Below are 24,410 nucleotides of genomic sequence, written 5' to 3' on the forward strand. Positions count from 1 at the left end.
AACAACACTCACGGAGGGGCAATGATCTCCATCAAAAACAGCCTAGCATCTGAACAATTTAATACTGACCAACCTGATTTCACTGACCTGCAGACTAGAAAACAACAAACTCAGCTTTTTTATTTCTGTGTTCTACAACCCCCCGAAAATATGTGGGTACAGATACACACAAGAGGACTTTGGAACACTTTTTTCAGCCCTACCAAAAAACAGCACAGCAATAATCTGTGCAGATCTCAACTTTCCGAACACAAACTGGCACAACTTCTCAAGTGAGGACACTGACGAACAGGAAGTTCTAGAACTATTTGAAAACAACTTTTTTCTTCAAAGTGTTGGTTTTAACTCCCTAGAAAACAACATACTGTACGTTACCTTCTATCGAAATGGTTACATGCACTCCGCTCTTGACGAAGAAATCACAAAAAAACATTTAACTGCTCTGATCACAAGGTAAGTAGTCTTCAAGTTGAGTGCCCTCATACAGAAATGAAGACAACTTTGAGAACTTTTCAAAATTTTGGAAGAGCTGATCACTCGGAAGTAAGCGAAATGATCAAAATTGCTGACCTCAATCCAGTGTGTTTCACAAACATAAGCAACATGTGCGAAGAGATGTAGTTTTTCGACACGGTAGCACAAGCAACGATTCCCAGACCAGTCATAGGCAGTCTCTACCACCTTGGATCACACCTTGTACGTCCAATTTAATGAAAAAGTTGAACACTCAGCGTAAACTCGTAGCGAACAAACGAACGTCATATCGGATAAAAAATTTTAAGGAAATTTTAAAATGTTACAGAGGCCGCAGAAATAGATTGTAATTATCAAGAGAAAAAATTGAGCACCAGAGATACCAGTGTGATATTCAAACATCTCAAAAGTAGTGATCTTCAAACATCCCTAATAAGTCACCAAAACTCCCAAAAGTTCTAATCAATGGTGGAAGATCAGCCTCCAACATTGATGACAAAGTAAACTTACAAAACGACCTCTTTCATTCTGTCTACACTCTTATATATTCCCTTAGCATAGAAGACACAATTCTATGAACCCAATTTTAACAAAAATCTGTATATCAAAGCAACAGTTTAATTGAATACAATCGGAGCTCGACATCCTAAGACTAGAGGCCCTAACGGTTGCACCCCTATCTTGTTCCAAAAACAGCGAAACCAATGACTGATTTCTTATACCTAGTCTTTAAGAAGATAAAGAGCTTGAGAAAAATTCCCGACCAATGGAAAATCGCATCGGTCACCCCTATTTATAAGAACGGAGACAAGAGGCTGATCACGAATTATTGTCCAGTTTCTCTACAGAATATCGACAGTAAAATTTTTGAAAAATGCATTTACGAGCCACTATATGAACACTTTGAAAAACACTTGAGCAAGCATCAGCATGGTTTTGTTCGAGGTAGATCTGTAACTACAAATATGCTTTCCTTTCTGCTTAAGATTTACGAGGCAATGGACAAGAACACAAGTGACAACATAGTTACCTTCTACTCTGACTTCTCCAAAGCTTTTGACAAAGTATCGCATAAAGAATTACTCATCAAATTAGGTCAAATTGGTGTGGGCGGATGCTTCCTCAAAGTTTTGGTTGACTATCTCCACAATTGAAGACAATTCGTCAGAGCTGATAACACAAGCTCCAGGATTCTTGAAATCACAAGTGGCGTCCCGCAAGAATCTCTTCTTGGACCCCTCCTGTTCTATGAACTGATCAGCGACCTCCCATATCCTCTCAATAAGATACAGTGACACTGAATTCCAGGAGGACATAAATGCAGTACAAAAACTGGGTAGCGACAAACAAAATGGAACTTGCAGTCGACAACTGTGCAATACTAAACATAAGAGGGCAAGAAAAAGATTTTGAACTCTTAAATTAAAATTTGAACTCTCTGCTATTAGTCAGGTACCTTAGTATAAACGTCAGTAGGAAACTGACATGGTGGACTTATACAAATGCTAGACCCAATAAAACAAAAAGAGTCCTTTATTTGATAAGGATGAATGTCGCTATTGCCGTAAAACCCTTCATAAAACTGGGATCATAAAAATCGCTGGTTCTGTCAGTCTTGTTATAAGGAATCAACTGTACCTCGCCCTCAAAATCTGATTTAGACAATCTTGAAAAACTCCAGTGGAAAGCAGTTAGGTGGATAACAGTACAAAACGAGCCCAATGAGAATCAACTGAGGCTTTTGAATATCTTGGCAGTACAAATTTACATGCAGATGAACGATCTCTTCCCTCTCTCTAAGCTTACTCAAGAAGGAAGAGACGATATTGAAATACCTGAAATAAACAAAGTTCGATGAAGATACTCAAAATCGTACACGCTCAGAAAAGTAAGGATTGAAAAGGCGCGAAACGAATTCGTTTTCAAAAATTGCAGACTAGCAAACGAAATAGCAATGAAATAGCAATGAAATAGCAATGAAAAAAAATGTTATGGAACCGCGAGGACTGAAACAGCGAGTTTGCTAATTAATCGTTCAACACTCAAACTATCTGCACAAGGCAACTGTGTTGCGATTGTCACCGATGCAGAAATTTACGAAAAATTCTCTGAAAGCAAGACTCAAGGGTCAGAACGACCCATCGAAAAGCAGTTGTAAATTTCCAACAACAACACAAACAACAACAACAACAACAGCAACACCAACAACAACCACAACAACCAACAACAACAACAAATTCGTCCTGCAAGTTTTGTTCCTTTCAAGAGCCTGATCGAAGGTCAACCAATTAGATGTTGCATTAAAAACCCTGCGAACCGTCCCCCGAATCACATTTTTTTATGCTGATTTGAAGCACAGCTAAGCAAAATTTCAGTATTTTTCCAGCGTCAGTTTATTTTTGTTAACAATGGCAGGTGATTTTACTTTTGCTGCTTACATTTACATTAATGTCAAGAAAAGCCAAATCTGCTTTCAAGTCAACTTTTTATAAGGTAAATTGCAGGTTGTTGTGAAAAGAATTTTCAAATTTTAAGTACTCGTCCGTGTAACCACCAACTGTGCAGTTAATATCATCCACATACATTTCGAACATTTTCGTCTCCTCAAACCGCCCCTCTGTCTGTTGATTGCTGCAATACATAAAAATCCAATCAACATCTTGCATGTTGCCGAATTCCTCACTAGTTATTTTTGGCCTCTCTTATGAAACCAGTTTTTGCATGACTGACATTCTACTCCTCTTCCTCGGAAACTCACTCTCCGGTTGCAGTCTTTGCACTTCCCGATTTGATTGGTTCTAGAGATATTTTCACTAAGCTCTGGTGTTTGCAGTGATGACTCAAGCAATTTCATCCACACGTTTGCTAAAAATAAAGCTAGTGATGCACTCATAGCCAGACCATCTGATTATACATACGAGATCCCGTTACATTTAAAATGAAAATTTTTCACAGCAAGCTTTAACAAAATTTTCATTGCGGACTTTGGGATCTCTGGAGATAGGTTGCTTGAATAGAGTTCCCTTAGAGCAATTTCTATAGCCTCTCCGACCCGCCCGTTAGTGTACAAATTTTTCACGTCAAGAGATACTATAGACTCTATATCGTCAAGGGAGAGAGTGACTCTAAGGCCTTTCTAGTATCTTGCGTGTTGATTTCAATGTTTGCGCCCGGTAGTTTCTGGAAAACTGGTGCCAGAAAGCTGTTCAAGTTCTCGTAAATGCTACCAGGTATCAAAAGAACAGGTCGCAGAAGTGTATTTTTCCATGTACATCTGCCGGGATATAAATCCTCGCTGGTTGTGAACATGTTGACCTTATAATTTGATGAATTTTGTCACTAATTCTCTTTTGCTTCAATAACTGTTGCAGGCTGTTATTTATGTTTTTCTTTTTTGATCAAAGTTTCATCAATTGCCACATTTATTTTTGAAACTGATCCGAGCTCTGCACATAATCAAGTTTTTACCTGGCTTTTTAGGTAACCATGCAATTTTTGACCCCTCTATCCATTGGGGTTTTGCCTACATTTTTTGCATTCCTCAATTTCACAACGCTTTTCGCCCTCAACTTTGTTTTGTTTATTCTGGCGTAATTCACGTAAAAATTTGTCCACGTCTGCAGGGTAGTGCACCTCATTAAACTTGTCTCCCAGATGGTGTTCAGGTCCCAACGATAGGCTGTCCAGTACAAACTTTGGAAGTTCACCGCCATCCATTATCACAACATTACTATGGAAGCCATTACGCAGTGGTCTATCCTGTATCTCTCTAACAGTTTACCAAGTTTTCCGTTATGTCTATTTTGAACCATTGCGGAGTGGTTCCTCATTTCAAACCTAATGCTGCTAAAAACGGTTGGCATCAGCTCTGGTCTCACCTTCTCCCTAAATATAACCCTGCCTGTTTCAAGATTGTGCTCTAACACTTTACGGTTTTTTTCGCACGGTTTTTTCTTGTTTCATGAAATTTAATTGAAAACTGTGCACCGCTTGGTAAAAATTCATTGTTAGGAGCGCAAAACTTCCAAAAAATGTGGATTTATTTCATTGTTATTATATTGTTTTAAGAACTCATTTCGGTAATTTCAGCCAGTGACCTTATTTTGGGTTTTGAAGTAATCAAGATAAAGTTTGTAACAGTTTGATTTTTTCAAACTAAACCCTAGTCACGTCATTGGTAGCAGCAACCACATACCTCAAAGAAGCTCGAGGAAAGGGGGTAATAAAACCCGATTGTTTAGGAGCTCCTCCTCAGTCTCTGTCTTTTGGACCTTCCTTGCTTTGACTCTCGCTTTCTTCGACCTTTTTTCCACGTTCTTGCCTTTTCCTTTTGTGAGCAGCCCTCTCAAATTGTATTGATGGCGTAAAACTATCTCCAGGGTCTTAGTATCCAACCCAGCTCCCTCATGCAGCTGGCAATACTTTCCTGGCTGCTTCTTTCTTTTTCTCTTCGAAATTGTTCTTGGTTACGCTTAGCACCTCAAATTTCAGCAGCTCCTGAAATATATCTTCTGTGCCTATCCGTCGACAGTAAGCAATAGCACTGAAGCGGTCTTTTTTGTTCTTAGAAACGTTATCAACTCCAGCACAGTGGTAGTTGTTTGACTTTTGACGTGGGATTGTGTTTTTTATCAGATCGTGCCACACAATCAAGTCTTCCCTTTTAGTCAGACGATCCTTCTGAAGGAGATTTCTTGCGTTTCTGAACCCGTTTTTGAAGTTTCTGTTTAAGGAGAGTCCGGGAACCGTTGTCAGTTTCCCTAAAAATAATTTTTCTTGAATATTGGAGACTATTTACAGCGTGGTGAAGCGAGATTGCAGCCAAATTATGCACCATCTCACTAAATCTATAAAACTCATACTCGCTAAAACACTAAAACACTGAAAACTTCTCAATGTATTTTGCAGTTAGCCATTCCTTTTGCCTTGTTTTCAAATAATTGACAAAGCAAATAATGTAAAAGAAACCAATTGTTCAAATAAAAATTACTTCCGACATTTAAAACAAACGTTTTCAAATTTTACGTTCATTGTCAGGTGAAAACTGTTTCACAAATTGTAAAAAGATAAAATGAATATGTACTTACACTTGTCTGACACCACATTTAAAAGAATTCTAGGAAATTTTTTATAAAATTCAATTGAAAATTTTCCTTTCGATTGAATTTTCTTTTCTTTTTAGGATAATTCCGAATTTGCCCTAACCCTAAGAATCCCTCTTCTGAAGTGTTGCAAAATTCATTTTGTCATTAAAAAAATGCTTTTTGCCCTATGTATCTTTCTCAATTCAAAATTATGATTTGAACTAATATTTTAGCGTGAGTTTCCGCCCCCTATATTCATCGCGTTTTAGTACCGGCTTCAGTTTGCTAATGTATATAGCTTCGATAGTTACTAGCTTCTCTACTGTACGACAAGCATCCAGAATGTTCCATACAAAGTCGTTCGTGGCGCCAAAACGTTCAACAAGATAATGACCCACCTGTGAATAATAATTTCGATGTAAAAGAAACCAATTTGTCAATTTAAAAGTAGTTCCGATATTTAAAACAAACATTTTCGAAACTTACGTTCATCGTCGGGTTAAAACTGTTTTACAAAATGTTAAAGGATAAGATGAATATGTATATACATTTGTTTGAGACCACAATTGAAAAAGGAACTATTCTGTAAAAACTCAATCAAAAATTTTTCCTAAATACAATATTTAGTCTATTTACAATTCATATTAACAACTCTGTTTTCAACCTATTTCAACTCTACTTCTGATGTTCTGATATCCTTGTGGTAAAATCTTGTTTGCGCAAAATAGTTGGATCCGCATCCTTTACTTTTTATCTCATATAACACGTGGGATTTCAGGTCTCTATCGAGAGTTGATTTCAGGGTTGGGACGCCTGATCTTAATTTTCATATTATGAAAGCCACTTGAAAACGCATAGTTTCTTCAGTTTACTTGCAAAGTTTTGAGTAAGATTGCCTCTGACAAGCTGTGTTCTATAAAAAACAGACTTCATGAATTACTTAATTCCCTAAATCCCCGACTTTGGAAACGAAGGCAAGCAAAAAGTGACTTTTTAAATATCAAAATTTTGTTATTCGCAAATATTTGTTCACCGATAAATCACTGGTGAATTCAGGACAACGTTTTCTCAGTGTTTAGAAAACTATGATGTTGTGGTCCTAGTATTAGAAGAAGTAGACAATAGGGTTGTCCCACGGGTTTTGGAACCTTCAGTTTTGTTTATTAGTGTTATTCAAGCCAAAAAATATAGTTTTTCACGTTGATTGTGCATTTTTACACGTGCATTTTGTTTACCAGGTACAAGTACATTACAACTTTCTTGATTATATTTGCCAGGCGTTTTTCTCCTGCTGAAACTATAGTTTCAAAGCCAGCTAGACTCTGCTTAATGCTTAACGTTTAAGCAACCCTTTCCTCCAATTACCAACGTAGATGCCATATTGCCCAAAAGCATCTGTTATTGAATTAGCGAAGAAGAGGATTAATTAGATATTAAGATTTTGCAACCGTTTCGATTAATTATGCAATTTAGTTTTGTTTTGTTTCGATTGATTTTGTTGCTACAGTTTGTTTTGAAGTCAGCTTTCTCCGTCCAGTTTGATGATGAAGATTGTTATGATGCCGGGCTTTTGTTAACGAAAAGTCACAGTGCCCTTGACACCGACAGCACCATTCGCAGTATTGAAGAGAAAGAATAAAATTGTCGCAATGCAGCGTGTTGAATCATCCTCAAGTTTGAAACACGGAGAAAAATAAAAAAATGATAAAAAAGAAATATAGGGTTACATATTTAATCCCGTAGTTCGTAAAAACGAGTCAATTAAATCAATAAAAGAAAATGCTAACAAAAATAACTCAATTGTCAAAATAAAGCGAGATGGGTGAATTTTAGAGCTTTGAGATAACGAAATCAATAACAAATTGAAATGGGCAGTTGATAAGGGATGATCAATGAAAATTGAAGATGAGATAAATAGATGTGCTGGTTTTTAAACAAAAAACCAGAAAGCATAAAGAAGTAATAAGTTGATCAGAAGCCATGAAATCATGCGCAACGGCATAGAAAGGTGTTGTAATATAGGATGATCTAGGTTAGGATAAGCAAAGAAATTGAAAGAATTTTTGTTTAGAAGGCCAAATTGTTGCTCCTAACTTTCCTGTCGGTAGAGAGACTTTTGGTTTTATAACGAAATTTGAGATTTAATTAGAAAAAATTTTGCTCAGTTTCACATTGGATCAAGTGCGTTCTCCTAATGACGTCTTCAGTTTAACTCATTGGACAATCCGGTCTGTGGCAGGGAAAATTTGAAGAACTCTAAGCAAAGGCCAGGGATCACAGGGGCTCAAATCTTCTAGAATCAATACTAAGTCATAGACTTATAAATTGTTCAACGTCTAATGCTATTCACAATCTAATTGTTGACTTAGTGAATTCTCCCGTACAAAAACAATTCTAAAAGGGAGTTGCTATTTTTTTATGAACGACAACTTTTTGAAACCTTTTTCTATTTACCAATGAAGACGCAAGGAGAAAAGTTAGCGGACAAAGGAACTAAGAGAAATTGATTTGAGGTCAGCGGTAAGTGTTAGATTATATCATATGAAACATTTGTGAGAGGCCTCGAGTTCATGCTTGCCTCTATTTCACAAGAAACTGTACTAAAAAATTCATCAGTTATAATTCTTGAACTAATGACCTGGTAATGTGATAGTTTAGAAACGTGTACCGATATCTCTCATACAATTCCACATAAATTGGGAAAAGCTGGGGTATCAAATTTCCAATCTATCTCCACATTCATTAATATAGCTTAGCTGCAAATACTTTTGTTTCCTTCAGTCCTGCTAGATTGCAGAGCGTTGTTTGAACCGACAAATGACTTGCCATAATCTGAGACGAATTGGTTGGGTTTTCCTCTGCGGCTAATAAAATGCCTGATGTAGCTGATTGTAGATTCTGTTGTGAGATCATTCGACACTTCAAGATGTACTGCTCTAACAACGAGACAGGTGAAGAGCAAAATATATCGGCTAGATAACTTGCCATTGTTTTCAACAGGAAAAGGTCCTTTGAAATCGAGACCAATTGTTCAAAGGAAAGTTGATTTTTCTAGGGTAATCATTTGGGTAATCATCATAATATGGGGTTTAATAGGCTATCGGGGGGGGTGCTAATATCTTGAAGCACTCTACGACATGGCTAACTTTGGCCTATAGTCGGTTTAACAACTGCTCTACAGCGAAGTATCCGATAGTATTTCAGGGGAGTGTTTCGCGTCTGCTCGGAACCAAAATGACAATTGGTTTTGATGCGCGTGTGGTGTCAGCAGCCTAACTGCAGCATTGTTACAACCAAGTACTATGGGATCAGAAGCGGTAATCAGAAGACCACGTGCTCTTAGTTGCTTATTCTTGTCTCTGAAAGAAGATATTGCTTTCAATTGGCCAGCACTAGTAATATCAATTCTTTTTTTCAACAAAACGTACTCAGAGTTGAAATCTTGTCTTTATATATTGTGCAAATAAACTCCGTTGTGCAAATACTGGTGTAATCCGCTATTTTCATTTCTGCGTTATGTTTCCCATACTTGTCTGCAAAATGATACAAACTACTGTCACACGTCTTATTTTGTCCTAAGAACTGCTGACTCCTCTTGTCTAGTTGACAAGGTTTGATACAAAATTGAGTTTTCTGAAGAAAACGAATTTAATTTTCCTTGTTTCCGGGCATGCAAAATTTCTTGTTTTGGCCACTCAGATATTTTTGGCTCAAGCATGAAGTCCCTGAAACCATCTATATTTTGAGGTCATTTGTTCAACACTATATCCCTGAGTGTGGTCATCTGATAAATTAGCTGAGGATGAAACGTACATCCAATCGAAAGCGGAGGAGACATCTGGAATTTGGGTGATGCGATTTGCCACAAAAGTGCAATGGCGCATTTCAGGTGTTCTCAGCCAGTACAGGACTGTAGTACTGTCAGACCAAGAAACATAATCTTGATACTCTATTTTTTGTCTTTTATAAATTGGGTTAGCTGAGCTCCTTAAACTCCGGCTTGCGATTCTAGGTTGGGGATAGTCACATTTTTATTGGGGCTACGCGAGCCTTGTCCATAACAAACTTAATGGAAATCGATCGATCCGAATACTCAATTTACACGTCCTATTGCCTCGGGAAAATCTGTTAAAATAAAAATTGCCCCGTCTCAGTAGCTTCACTAAGGACGGATTTTATCTCCATTACTTTTCTTTTTCTTAGAAGTTAATAGATTTTCCAAAAACAGTTTATTTTGAGTGTTCAGTCTTTTGAGGTGCTAGAAGTTATACGTTGGGGAGAATCTGCCTGTGACGAGCCTTTCAGGGGACTCCATCCTCAATTAGGTCTTTGAAATAATGACACAACTTTTCACTCATCTTGTTAATGTCCTAGTGGCATATTGGTGCAAAAACTTAGCTGAACATCAGTTACTTAACATGCTGAAAACTGGTACTATCGAAGCAATGGAAGTTTTCAACAGCCAGTTTTACACGCTATATCAACATTCCTAAAGAATGTGTACGGCTCTGTGGTGAGCTCAACCAGACACTTTTAACAAATTGTCATTCATTGTGGCAGAGAACTTGCAATTAAGATTTATAGTAATTCAGCAACTACTTCTTTCAATTATCAGTGCTACTGAGTGTCATATAGATAATGTTATCAAATTGTTACTGATGCCTTCACAAATTAGAAGAGGATCTTTTAAAAGAGGAAAAGCTTTAAAAATTTGCTAAACTCCTGCTTGGAGTATCTGAAACAGCCAAAAGTGCCGGTCTTTGGTAGATTATAAAATCCGCAAACAAAATTCTTATCTTAGTCTAAGGTTATTCTAAATGATACACAAGGGTCAGGGAGCTCTATAATCAAAATATTAGATTCAAAGCAAATGATTACGGTAATTAGCGAATCACCCTGCACAATTTTTGTTATCAACTCATCTATCAGATCATTTTTTCGTGAATTCGACTAGGATTAACTCAGACGAGCTTCTTGTTGAGCTTAGCAATGTTTCATAGAGACATAACATGTTTTTCGCGGCCAGAATTGCGTTTTCTAGCTTCGCACGTCTTTCAGAATTTACCAGATTACGTGTTTTGAGTTAAAGAGCATTCATGAAACCTGATTTTGTGCTCTCTCGTGGTTTTCCGTCTTTCTCGTCTATATCCAACTTTACTTCGTCGTTGAAAAGTTCCAGCTTCCTTATCCTCAATTTCACCTTATACACCTTTATCAGGCAGAGATCCTTTTTTTCCATTGTTAAGTTTTCAAGGTAGCGCCCTCTTCGATAATTCAGCAGAACAAACATGCACTTAGAAGCAACTGCTCTCTGTTTTCTTTCGATTTAGCCAGGATCAAATCAATTCATTTTTGTTTGCCACATTTACCATTAATGTGCGACAATTTGTTCGTTTTTCCTTGAATCTTCCTGGCCCACAGACTTTCATTATATGGGACTTCAAGTCAACTGAGCCCAAAATATCTTTTAAATTGTACTTCCTTGGTATCATGTCTCTGTTTTTGAATTCTTTGGGTCTTCTGGCGGGGATCCCTAAAGAATCTGGAATTTTTCAATGACAAAGTGAAATTGGATATAGAAGAGAAAGGCGGAAAACCGCCGGAGAGCACAAATTCAGGCTTCTTGAATGTTCTTCAAGTCAAAACACGTAATCTGGTTAATTTTGAGAGGTGCGAAGCTAGCAAACGCAATTCTGATCGAGACGTACATCTTCCGCCTCTATGAAACATGGCTGAACTCGACAATAAACTCCTCTGAGTTAATCCTAGTCGAATTCACGAAACATTGATCTGATAGATTAGTTGATAACAAAAAACGTGCAGGTTGGTTCGCTAATTACCGTAATCATTTGCTTTTAATCTAATATATTGATTCTAGAGCTCCCTGACCCTTGTATATAATTTAGAATAACCTTAGACAGGGATCAGATTATTGTTTGAGGTTTCGATATTCTACCAAAGACCGACAGGTTTGGTTGTTTCAGATACTACAAGCAGGATTTTAGCAAAATTTTAACGTTTTTCCCCAAGAAAGGTCCTCGTTTAATTTGTGAAGACATCATTATTCTTAACATTAACCATATGACACTCAGTAGCACTGATAATCAGAAGAAGTAATTGCTGATTTATTTGGCAAACATATATAGTAGCAAGCATTCAAAATCAAAACCTGTTCTAAAACTTACATTGGTGCAGCCTTACATCGGAATTGCACTGTCTGTTTCGAATTGAATTACAACTTGTTAAAAGTGTAACAAATCCCCATAAATCCTTGAGGAATGTTGATATAGCGATTAAAACTGACTGTTGAAAACTTCCATTGCTTTGGTAGGACCAATTTTCAGCTTGTTAGGGAATTGATCTTCAGCCTGGTTTTTGCACCAATGTGCCGCATGAACATTAAAAAGTTGATAGGAGAGTTGTACCAGTATTTTGAAAACCTAATTGAGGATGGAGCCCCTAAAAAGCTTTTCACAGGCAGATTCTCCGCAACGAATAACTTTTAGCACCTCAAGAGTCTGAACACTCAAAAATAAAGTGTTACTGGAAAAATCCATTAGGTTCTAAGAAAAAGAAGGTAGTGGAGATAATATACGTCGTTATTGAAACTAGTGGCCCTGGCGAATTTTTGGTATTAACAGATTTTCATGAAACAATAGGACACTGATTTCATGTTCAAACAGTTGAAAAACTAAGCTTCAACAAATCGTGTAGCTTACCAAAAATTCGATGAGAGGTAAAACTAGCTGTAAGTCAACCACTGAGAAATCCTAAAGATTATAAAATTTTAGCGTTTCAACTGTAATCATCCGAAAAATAATTGCATCACTGGATCTGAAGAAATGCAATGGGCCACATGAAAACCCCGTTTTCTGCTTTAGTTTTCCATTTTAATGGTTTTAACTCTTAACAACAATTTTAGAAGCTACAAACAAACGAAAAAAATGCCAGACCCGTTGAAAGTTGACGCATGAGCTCCCATGCACAAATAGGAGATATACGCCTTGTAGACAGCCAGGGACCAGTTTTACTCCCTTAAAAATCAGTAAAGTTTTCTTTTTGACTACAAAGCTCTCTATTCACACTTTGAAAGATTTTTGACGGAACACTAGTAGGGCTTTACGAAACGGAGTTTTTTAGCCAAGATGCTAGGTTTTCTCAAGAAGATAAAAACGGCACAGAATGAAGGCTTCACAGTTGATATATTTGCCTTCTACGCTGACTTCTCTAATGTTTTTCATCGAGCCCCTTACCAAAAACTTTTAAAAAAGCAAGTACAAAATAGGAGCTAGGTGATGCCTTCTGGAGTTGGTGCTCGATTACCTCCAGAACTAAAACCAGTATGTGCGAGTTGAAAACAATAATTCCAGTGTAAGAGGTAACAAATGGATGGTGAACCACAAGGGTCCAAGCTCGGGCCCCTCATGATCTGTCTTTCTTTATAAATGACTTACCTGATTTTTTAACGTTCGGTGATCGTTTTGAAAATTTTAATGGTTAACTAAAAGAGCGAACAAATTCAGGTTCATGTTGATTCCCTCAGTTCCAGGGTCAGAACCAAGAAAATGAGTGCTGACAAAACATGAGCTGTTGGAGATTCGCAAAGCCAATTTTTTCTCCAGTTTGAGCCACTCCAGCAATGCAAGTTATCAAAGATCTAGGAGTTAACGTCAGTGCTGCACAACCATATTGAAACTAGACTGAAGACAGCAAATAGTAATTTTCTTTTTCTTAGCAGAAAAAATTCCTGTAAGCTCAAAGTGGCAACGAAACCCAATCGACAAAGGAGCTCAAAGTTCTCAGATATTTTGACTGCTACGATCGTGACCTGATTAACAGAACTCCGGAATACCAATGTATTGGAATTAAATCGCCTAGTGAGAATTTTTGTAGCTTTGGGAGTGCAGATCACAAATGCAATAAGACTATCATTTGTTAGAATCCGTTGAAACCAGTCTGTTGCTCCAACATAAATAACATCTGAAAATTTGTACAATTCTCGTGTTCAAATAATGGCACCAACTGTCCGGAATCGCAATAAAATTTGATAATTCTTATCAACTTGGATAATTCCACTTACCCCGAGTCCGTTGAAACGACTGAATATCCAGATAAAATTTTTGCATGCGATGCCCACAAGCTATCAAAGAATCATTTATGAAAACTAGAGAAAATTGTAACAGAATTTTTTAACAGAATTGAATATCTTAAATCTCTAATCGCATCAGAAAACACAACTGCAATTTTCAAACATTTGAACATATTGAAGAAAGATTAGAAGCCAAAACTACTTGAGAGCCGCCAAAGCAAGTAACTAAACAAAACGAATTCCTCCATTCAGTTTTAAAACCAAAGAAGATATTAATACTGAAGACATCAATTAAGTCAACAACGCAATTTATTTCGAAATTTGAGTGACTGGAAGGACTTAATACGCAAAATCCTGTCAAATTGGAAAGTACGAAATCAAGTGGTCCAGACGGTCTGCCCCTTGCATTCTGCCGCAATACCACTAAAAACTTCAGTTCTCCTTTCAGTTACATTCAAAAACTATGTAAAACTGCAGACAGATGAATGAACTCCGCTGTATTGGCTATTCAGAAAACAGGGTTGATAAAAAGAATGAAAACCATGAACCCATCTGTTTACTAGATGTCGACAGCAAAATAAACAAACTATGTGTATGCCTTGCACCCTTTGATCACTTAACTAAACATCTGACTGCGTATTAACACTATCATGTGTAAAACAGACCTTGCCACGCAAAACACGATCTTGTTTTTTGAAAAAAAAAAATAAAGACGCTTACAGAAAATCCCTAATCTGTGATTCCAGATTGCGGCAATGATTTCTCAAAAGCTTTTAAGAAAATGTTTTTAATATGAACTAAATGAGAACCTGCAAATTTAAGAGTCAGTGGTTGCGCGATAGGATGTCATTTTTCACTCGCGATAAAATTACAACATTAGAGCTAAAAACGTCGTTTATTCTGGTTAATATGAATTTGCGTTATTACCATCAGCTAATTTGTCCGTTTGTTCTGCTGTAAATGTAGGTTGTTTGCACATTCCATAAAACCTTCTGATGTACCCCACTGACTTAAATTCGAGTGGAATGTCATCAGACTACACTTTGAAACAATTATTTCAGTTGGTTGGAATTTTGATATGAGGAGAACATCACGGCAAGGATCATACTCACGACGTTTTTAAAACGTTTTTATGTCCACCTAACGCTGTAAATGCTTTGTTGTTTTGCTGCTATAAATTATAAGAAAACTCCAAGTGAAGACAGGTGAGACAGGACTAAAGTTTTGAAAAATTGCGCCCTTATTTCTAAGGTATTCGATCTTTTACCAGATAGAATGACCATATTGAAGCCGCTACTTTTCGTAAAACTACAATTGAAAGCAATTCCATTGATACTTTTTGTTCAACGTGTATTCCTAAACAACAACAAATCGCTGATGGTTTCAAAGCATTCTCGTTAAAAATAACTTTTCAATTCCTTACTCACAGGAAGCAAAAGTGAGTTAATTTTCCACCATATTGACGTAAAAAGTTAGTAAGGTTTTCAATTTTTTCAAACTAAAAGTCAATTTTCTAGTCTTGCAGGAAATTGTTAATATATAAAAGAATAACTTAGGGTCCTGAGTGTGTATCTTGGGCTGCACGATGACTAAGAGAATTTTTTTTCAAAAATCTTTGAGTCTATTTCAAGACCCTGAGAGTCTTCGTCAAGAAGAGATTGTAGTTAGTTAACTGCATTCAAAATGCTGAGTCACTAGGATTTATCATTAAGAAACATTCGTGGAGGAAATCAATCGAAATCTTTACCAAGGCCTTCAAAATCGATGCAATTGGCTTCCTTTTTTCCGTGTTTTCAATTCCTGTTGCAGGGGAAAAAGCAATGCGTCTGTTGAGGGTTTTTTGTTTTGGACTCCAATAAGCATTTTAGCAGATGGTTTTGATTGGTATAATCCATCATTTGTGTCAGAAAAAATTTTTGCAAAACTTTAAATAATAGTGTGACCTTAATTTGTTGCCAGTTGCTCAATTGGTCAATTACTCCTGTTTTTTAATTGGTGTGATACATGCAAATTTTAGAATACTACAGAAAAAAGGTTTTGAATACAACCATTAGAAATTAATTATAGATAGATACTAATCGCGTATTTTTCTCCTTCTAGAGACCACCCTTGCAAGGTGATACTGAGCTTGTTGGGATTTTGTTGTCCAAGTTGCCAATAGCTTGGTAGATATAAATTTGCTCTAATAAAATATGATGTTATGTTTGTTCTCAAGTGGTGGCAAATAAACTTTTCAATCTAAATTTTTTTTGTGATTGAAACCTTGAAGGAGAGCCGAATGCTTAGTTCTACTGATGCGTGTTCAAGTCTCTATATCTGCAGCGTTTCGCGCCAAGCCAGATGCAAATTGATTAATTGATTGTTGTTTTTGAATTGGTCAATTTTATGGTCATCAAATGAAAGAATTTTGTCTACGAATATGCAGGTATTTTTTTATTCCTGAACTCATTGTAAAATGTGAAAATTTTTTATCCAAAATAATCACTATATAACTACCTTTCAGAGGTTCACTAACTTAAAACCATATTGATTAAAAGAAGTTCTTTTCTGCATTTATCTTTGAGGTGTTGAGGTATCCAAATTTCAACAAAACCATCTCGTTTTGCCCTTGTTTGTTTTGATTGAGCTTTATGTATTGAAAGATTTTTCCTCTTTAATATTGTCATTATATTATCATTGGTGTTTTTTCTATTCGGTTTCAATTACAAAAAAATTTGCAATCCTACTTTTTGCAAGAAAATTTGGATGTTTTCATGCTTATACCGTATGCTGCGCGCCTGATTGCAAAAAAAAGAAACGTTTCTATGATTGATCAGGTTTATCAAAATTTGGCATTTTTGAAAAAATGAAGGGTACAGAACTTTTTCAAAGTCACCACAAAGTATAAGTGTTTCTGCAATCAAAATTGTACACCTGTGGGGCGCAGAATTATGTCACACCAGCTGAAGATCAATACCTTGGTAAAATTAATTTTGTGTTCACGAAAAAATCGACTCCATTGGTGCCCAAACTTGACCGCTATTAAACTTAGCAAAGACACCGACTGAAGTTTTGCTGGTGATTTCTACTGTTCCGATCAGAATTTATTCGGGGATGGATATATATTGATAACTGGGTTTGTTTTCTGTTTTGTCAATTTTTACCGAACAACATGTTCATCGTCCAGAGATATAGAGTTGTGAGTGGCATTATTGGAAAACTTGTCCAGCGTAGAATAATAACTTTAAAAGAACTATTTGAACTTTGTTTTTCCGTCATTTATTGAGGTTAAAATTTTTGTAAACTTTTACTTAAGTCCTGTGTTTTTTTTTACGTTTTCGTAAAAATTGTTCAAGTTTTGTTGCGAAAGTGATAAAAATTAATAAGTATATTCTTAATGGTTTTTCGTTTAATTATATAATAGACTTGTTGATATGATTGAATAGACTCTACGGGTTAAAATTTCTGCCAACTATTATCAAATATGCTTTTTAGTCCACTATTTCGAACATTCCCGGTAGCACAGTCCACAAAAAGTGATGAGAGTATCTTTTTTACGAGCTCCAAACGGTTTTTGAAGTAAGGATCGGTCAGCCTATGGGTCATTTAAATTCAATCTACATGGGTCTAATCAAAAATACATCAATTGGCTTGAATATTTCAAGATGTTTTTGTGCAAGATTATCTTTATAGTAATTATTAGTCGCAACCACGTACTTTATAAGCAGCGCAGTGATAGTAGGGCCAGTGTTGTTCTTATAGTGAGTTTTTACAATGAAAAACACTTTCAATTGATTTGGGGTGCTATCTCTTTAAAGAATTTTTTTCATCTCAATTACAGATCTATCCTTTTTGAGTAAAACTTGTAGCTTGTATGGCTCCAACTGCGTGTTTTCTTAAATTTTTAAATAATTTGTGAGTGTACCAGAATTTGTTGTTCTTTCTGTAATCTTATGATTTATTCTAGCTAAGTAAAATACCATTTTGCTGCCTTAAAAAATTTTTACTAAAATCATAATGTGTTTTCTATCGACCCGTTTTGTGTCTTTGGTATTTTTATATATTTCTTAAAGAAACATTGATTTTTCATATTTTTGCGACGGATACTTGATTTTTAAATTTTTCTTGCGTAGTCAATAATTACTGTTGCCATTTTTCGAGTGAAACAAAATTTAATATGTATAGAGGTTGGTTTTGTGTTAACTAATTGCTTTCATGAACGGCAATACATTAAAATATTTGTTTGAAAAAAAAGTCAGTGTTCTTTTTGAACGTTACCAAATTGTTAATTATATTTCTCTTATTTAATAACTTAGTTCATTTAATAGCAGTCCCAAATTTTACTAAAACATGAATAAAAAAATAGGATTTTTGCTCGAGCTAATGGTTAATCGAAGTTGAATCTACGAGTTTTCTTTAAAAAGAAGTTAAGTTTTTTCCAACCTGCCTTTATTTGCGGTTTCCTTTTTTTAACTTGTCACAATACCACACAAACTAATGGTCACTTTGATATCGCAACGAGACCTAGGGCATTATATATGATACTTTTAGTGAATTGGATACGGTTTTAAAAACTTCAACACTTTTCTCACTATTCTGTTCTGAGTTTTTGGATTTTGCATGTAGTCGATGTTTTTCGTAATTGTATGACATATGTTAAAAGTTGACTGTTCCCAATGGTTTCCAAATGAGCTAAAAGGGAACTTTGGCAATCAGAGTTCATTAAAAAAAATTGTATGTTTTAAAGTGGTGCAGGTGTTTCTGTTTTATTTTGTCATTTCAAATTGCCACTATAGAAACTGGCCAAAAAGCTGCACATCTCAGGCGCAAGTGGATGTAGAATTTTTTTGTTAATAGCTCTTGCTTTTAAGGCTTTCAAATCTTTGTTTTGTTGCATTTTTTGTTGTTTTTGTTTCGCACGTTTTTTTTTGTTATTTTGTAGTCTTAACACTTAGTGTCTCTAAAAGCATGTGAAATTGGCTTCTTATATAGTAAGATATGTATTTCTCCAGTAATTTACACTATAAAGGCAATGGTTTTTACGAATTAGAAATTTATTTGATTTAAATTTTTATATACACTGTTTTGTCTATCTTACTGTAAGTTGTTTCAAATAAACGATCTTGAGTTTTATCTGTAAATACTGTTTTTTTGTTGTCTTATTTAGAAATTTTCTTGCTTTCTAGTTTCCAATGTTCAGGCAGCGGACCAAATAAGTTCCCAAAATTAAGCGCAGGTCCCAACGCTCTTCTATTGCACAAATGCGGCATTTTAAAACTTATTTAGAGGTTTAATTTTGGGAAAATTCGCAAAGTCAGAACGTTATGTGCCAATGCACAATATCCAACGTCCTTGAATCCTTGAAAATTTGCTAACCAAAACGCCCTTTAAGTTATAGCGCGTCGTCATTTTTCATTGTGAGAGGATCTTACAATTGTGATCTTTGTTAATGACTTGACTAGTTTTTTTTTAAAGCCAGCAGTATGAAAAGTAAGCTTGAGCAGAACAAAAAGAGATTTATCTCTATATTATTCCGACTTGCTTCTCCAATTTCTTTCTTTATTTTCCTCCATCCTTCATGAACTCTTTTAATTCATTTCGTATCTTGCTATAAAGTTGGCTATGTTTTGTTGCAAGTACTTACAAATTCATGAGGTTTTGTCGAAAGACTTGTAAAAATTGCGGTAACTAGCGGTGAGCAAATTAAAAGCTTTAAGCGAAAAGAGCTAGCATCTTTTAGCAATGAATGCGGAGCATGCGGTTTTTTAAAAAAATAATTGCACTCTTTTTTGGTAAAATTCTGTAAGATTTAACGTTTATAGTGATGTGGTTATTACGTTCACTGTATTTGCCAGAACTCCTACAAAAAAGAAACTCATGAAGGGTTCTGAACTTCTGACATCATGCATGTCAACCAATTCTTCTTCTCTACTCAAATGGTCAGATTCGCTCTACTTTATGGAGAACATATGCGTTAAAATAACCGCGAGCGTTTGCAACACTTGCGGTTATTAGCAATGAATTTTTGTAAAATTAGGGATGCTTATTTAAATTAGCGATTAAATTTTCATTTACACCGCTTTAACTGCGTTCAGCGGTAGAAGCTTTAGTTCTTACGACAATTTGCCTCAACATGTTTTGTTTAATTTATTTAAATTTAATGTTGACAACTCAAACTGGGCAGACAAAATGTTACTTTTTTGACGGATACCTTTGTCGCTCGCTAGGCTTTTCACAGAAAAGTGGAGATCTTGAAAACGAGCAAGTTTGTCCGTTTATTTTTGAAAAATTTAACTTTTTCTCCATAACATTAGTTTTTTCTGTAATCTTTTTCTGGGGTAGGTTCTGTAAGCTTCCTATGTTTTGTAAAGCCAAATTCCATGCACTTTTTGTGAGTACAAAGATGTTTCAAAAGAAACGGAAGATAAAAGATTGTCTTACCAAAAAGGAACCCTCGAAGCTAATGTTAAGAATTATAATGCGAACAATTCACGAAAACTGTCGCAATGAATTGTGAAATTCCCTGTAAAAATGATAACAGCTAAAATTTTAGTGTTTATAAACAAATATTTGAAGTTTCAGAAATCAGTTTTTAAGTTTTTAAATTTTTTTTCGTCAAAATTGGTTCCAAATTTAATCTTTATGGGATCAAGTAGGATGGATTTTTTGTTCTCGTGAAGCGTATAGAAAACAAATTGACTTCTATCGAATCCAGTAAACGCTCACTACCTTTTTGAAACTTAGCGCTAAAGCGTCAAGTCAGATTTTTCACAAACACAACAAACTTTTTCGTCCAAAATTCTTCTATCAGTGGAAAGTATTTTTGAAAGTACTCGCATAAGAAAACAATATAGAAAAAAAACTTTTTGCCCCGCCCCCCGAGGTCAGTTAGACGATTTAATTTCTGGATTTAATTTCTACCATTTTAGCAATAATGATATCCTTAACCCAAACTGTCTGGATGACAATGGATTTTCATCATCAATTCCCTAAACATGGCAGAAAATTACCAAAGCGACAGGTACAGCTTACCAAGGCGAAAGAAATAAGAGGAGAGTAGAAACAAAAAGAGACGTAATGGCTACGCTGAATAAGATATTTAACCATTGTTTTCCGCTTTTAAACTTGGATCGTAAAAAACGGCTTTAAATGGCTTCAAATTAATGAGCTACTTATAGCTAATTTGGGATCATTTCGAAGTCAATGGTGTATAAAGTAAGCTCCCGACCAAAAAACCGAGCAAAGTACCTTGCTGAATTCAATGGCTGAACTATAGTCATCTAGTGCAGAGAACTAAGAAGTGTTTGTTGGACTATATTAAAGAAAAACACTCATCAATTGCTACAGATTCCAAATCATTTTTTATTTTTCTGCAGTTTTTGAAAACTTCAAAATTGACATCTATTCTAACTTCCTCAAACTGTCTGACGAGGAAGTTAGAATAGATGTCAATTTTGAAGTTTTCAAAAACTGCAGAAAAATAAAAAATGATTTGGAATCTGTAGCAATTGATGAGTGTTTTTCTTTAATTCAAGAAATTGTTTATGAAGCGAAAGAAAAAATTATTCCCGCTAAGGAAGTAACCACTAACAATTTTAAAAGGGATAAACAATGGGTCAACAATCATGTGAAGAATTTAGCTACAAAGAAACGTAAACTTTGGCAGAAATACATTGCAAGAGGCAGAGCGGAAGTGAAAGAACAACATCGTGTGCTGAGTAATAGATTTAAAGCTCTATGCAGGTTGCATAAAACAAACTTTTTTGAGCAAAAAGTAAGCAGTCGGAAAAACTCGAAAACACTTTTTACCTTAGTGAAAGATATCAAAGAAGAAAAACAAAACCATATTTGCCAGGTTGATATGGATAAGTTGAATTATTTTTTTGTTACTATTGGCAGAGAATTAGAAAAACGTCACAAAGAAGTTGATTACCTGAAGACAGTGAAAACCATTCAAAGCAGTATAGTTCTCGAAAAGACGTCAAGCACAGAAGTTTTCAAAATCATTAAAAATTTGAAAAGCAAAAAATCAACTGATTGCTACAAATTAAGTAATGTTCTCCTAAAGTCAGTAAATCATGCAGTTTGTGAACCACTAACAATTTTATTCTGCGGATGCTTACAACAGCAATATTTTCCAAAATGCTTAAAAGTAGCAAAAGTTTTCACTCTCTACAAAACCAAAGGCAACAAATTGGATCCATCGATCTATAGACCTATATCACTATTGCCAGTCTTCGGGAAAGTTCTTGAAAAAATATTATACAGATTTATTGGTTTTCTTATAAAATATGACATTTTATCAAAAGAACAATTTGGGTTTCAATCAAAGAAAAGTACAATTGATGCTGTAATGGAAGTTGTTGAATATTTAAGGAATAACATGAATAAACAAGAACCGACGTGCTGTGCTTTCATTGATCTGACAAAGGCTTTTGATACAGTGAATCACAGTTACCTACTATCCAAATGTTACAAATATGGATTGCGCGGACCTGCTCACAACATTTTGAAGTCTTTTCTAGAAGATAGGAAACAATTTGTTGAAACTGGAAATAAGAAATCGGATAAACTACTGGTAAACTGTGGCGTCCCACAAGGCTCAGTACTGGGTCCTCTACTGTTTTTGATATATAATAACGACCTTCCATCAGTTTGCAATGATAACAAAGTAACCTTATTTGCTGATGACACTAACATTTATGGATCGCTAAAAAATGGAAACGAAAACTACAAAAATTGCCTAACAAGAGTTTTTGAATGGATGACAGCAAACAAATTAACAATTAATGATGAAAAATTGTCTTTAATGATGATCAATGAAAAGAACACATGTGATCATCTAGAAATACTTAACCACAAACTGAAGATTAGTGAAAATTTGAAATATTTAGGGGTTTATTTAGACAACCAGCTAAACTTTAAGGAACACATTAAACAAGTTAAGATCAAAGTAACTCAAGTCTCAGCCGCTATGTTCCACTTCAAAAAAATTTTTCGACGACCAACACTTGTGAAGTTATATAAAACTTATGTCCAGCCCATTGTGCAATATGGTGTCTTAGTTTACGGCTGTGGCAACAAGACAGATCTTAAGAAAATTGATTGGGCACAAAACAGGATATTACGGTTAATTTTTTCATTAAAAAATGGGGTTGATTTGTTAGAAATTAGGCAGAACTTCAAAATCTTCTCAGTTTTTGAGCTCCATGTATATGAGCTATTGAAACAACTAGTAAAAAACATAAGTATGTCAGAAGCAAAAAAATTAAAAACGCGAATAATATCGGATAACGAATTAAATGCAGTTCTTTCAACAGAACATAGAACTAAGAAATTGAAAACAAAAAACAAAAACACTACACATGTAAGAAAATCAATAACTGAACGTGTAAGAAATCTTTTCAACATAATCGCAAGACTTGATTTTTCATTTATTCAAGAAATTGTAAATTTAAGAACAGAGGGAACGGAATGTTTCCTACATATGTTTCGAGATAATTATATTTTACTAAATAAAAAATTATTGAATGCATTTTGTTGAAAAAAAAATAGGCTTAGTTGACAATTCCTATATATATTAAAACTTGAATATGCAGTCAGTCTTTACACTAGCTAGTTCATATTTCGCTCTGGAGGCACCACTTGACAGGCCAACGGCCTTTTTGGTGCTCTCTCTCGAATGATCGCAATTTGTTGTTACGAAAGAAGTTGTTTTGTATAATGTCTGTATTTGATCATTCAGAAAAATTCATTATTATTATTATATTTTAATTTGGTTCTCACTCCCAGTAGAACGAAAACCTCTCTAAAGTATAGATGAGCTAGGATACATTTACGAGTGCTATAAATAACAATCAAGAATTCAACTTAAGTATCGATATTTTGTTTGATAGCTCGTTAAAAACCCCAATTTTAAGTAGAATACGAAAAGGGTAAGTTTCCATCAAAATTATTCATTTTAAATTCCTGAGGTTTAGTTTTCTCTGAACACTTATATCAAATTAGAGCCACCGACCCAATAATGATAGGTGGTTTAAAAACGTACGAAGCTTTTAAATAGTTAAGAGTCATGAAAAATGTGACATGTGACAGATTCTCCAAAATCTCAAACAAAAAAATACTAAGCAACTGAATTAAGGTTTCTGATTCTAATATCTGATTTCTAATTTCTAATTGGAAGGATTTTCTATTTTTTGTTAATGTTAGACCCGAGAAGAGAACTGAGACATTCAACGGCGAATTAAAACGTAGAATTAATATAACATGACAAGCAAAATTTAATGCTACATTCAACTACAGTCCAATCAATTTGTTCCCGTTTCTGTTAAGTACTGTTAATAAAAAGCAAAAATCACAAATGAAGCAAAACTTGATCTCTTAAAAATTTGTTTTTAGGCTGACATACTGTGTGTAAAAAAAGCAATTGAATTCAATTCAATAACACTCACTGTTCACAAAAGCTAACAGCAAAATCGTAAAACTCCGACATGATATAACTGTAATTTTTTTAAAATTGGTGTCGGCACAAATTTGCCAATTATATTTTATTCAATACCTTTATAAATAATGCATAACCTATGTGCATAAATAATACATAACCTGCCTTTTTACCCAAAGTTCAGTTTTCTTTTGTTCTACTCGATTGTCGAATTTAGGAGAACGATTATTTAGCGTAAAAATCTAAGGTCTGTGAACGTGCCCGCGGAAATTGATATGAAACTATCACAACCGAACGCGAGATCACAATTATGCGCCTAATTATAATATCCATGCAACAGAGA

The sequence above is a fragment of the Convolutriloba macropyga genome, chromosome 14 (genome assembly GCF_964194025.1).
Source record: "Convolutriloba macropyga chromosome 14, txConMacr16.3, whole genome shotgun sequence".
NCBI classification, from domain to species: domain Eukaryota; kingdom Metazoa; phylum Xenacoelomorpha; order Acoela; family Convolutidae; genus Convolutriloba; species Convolutriloba macropyga.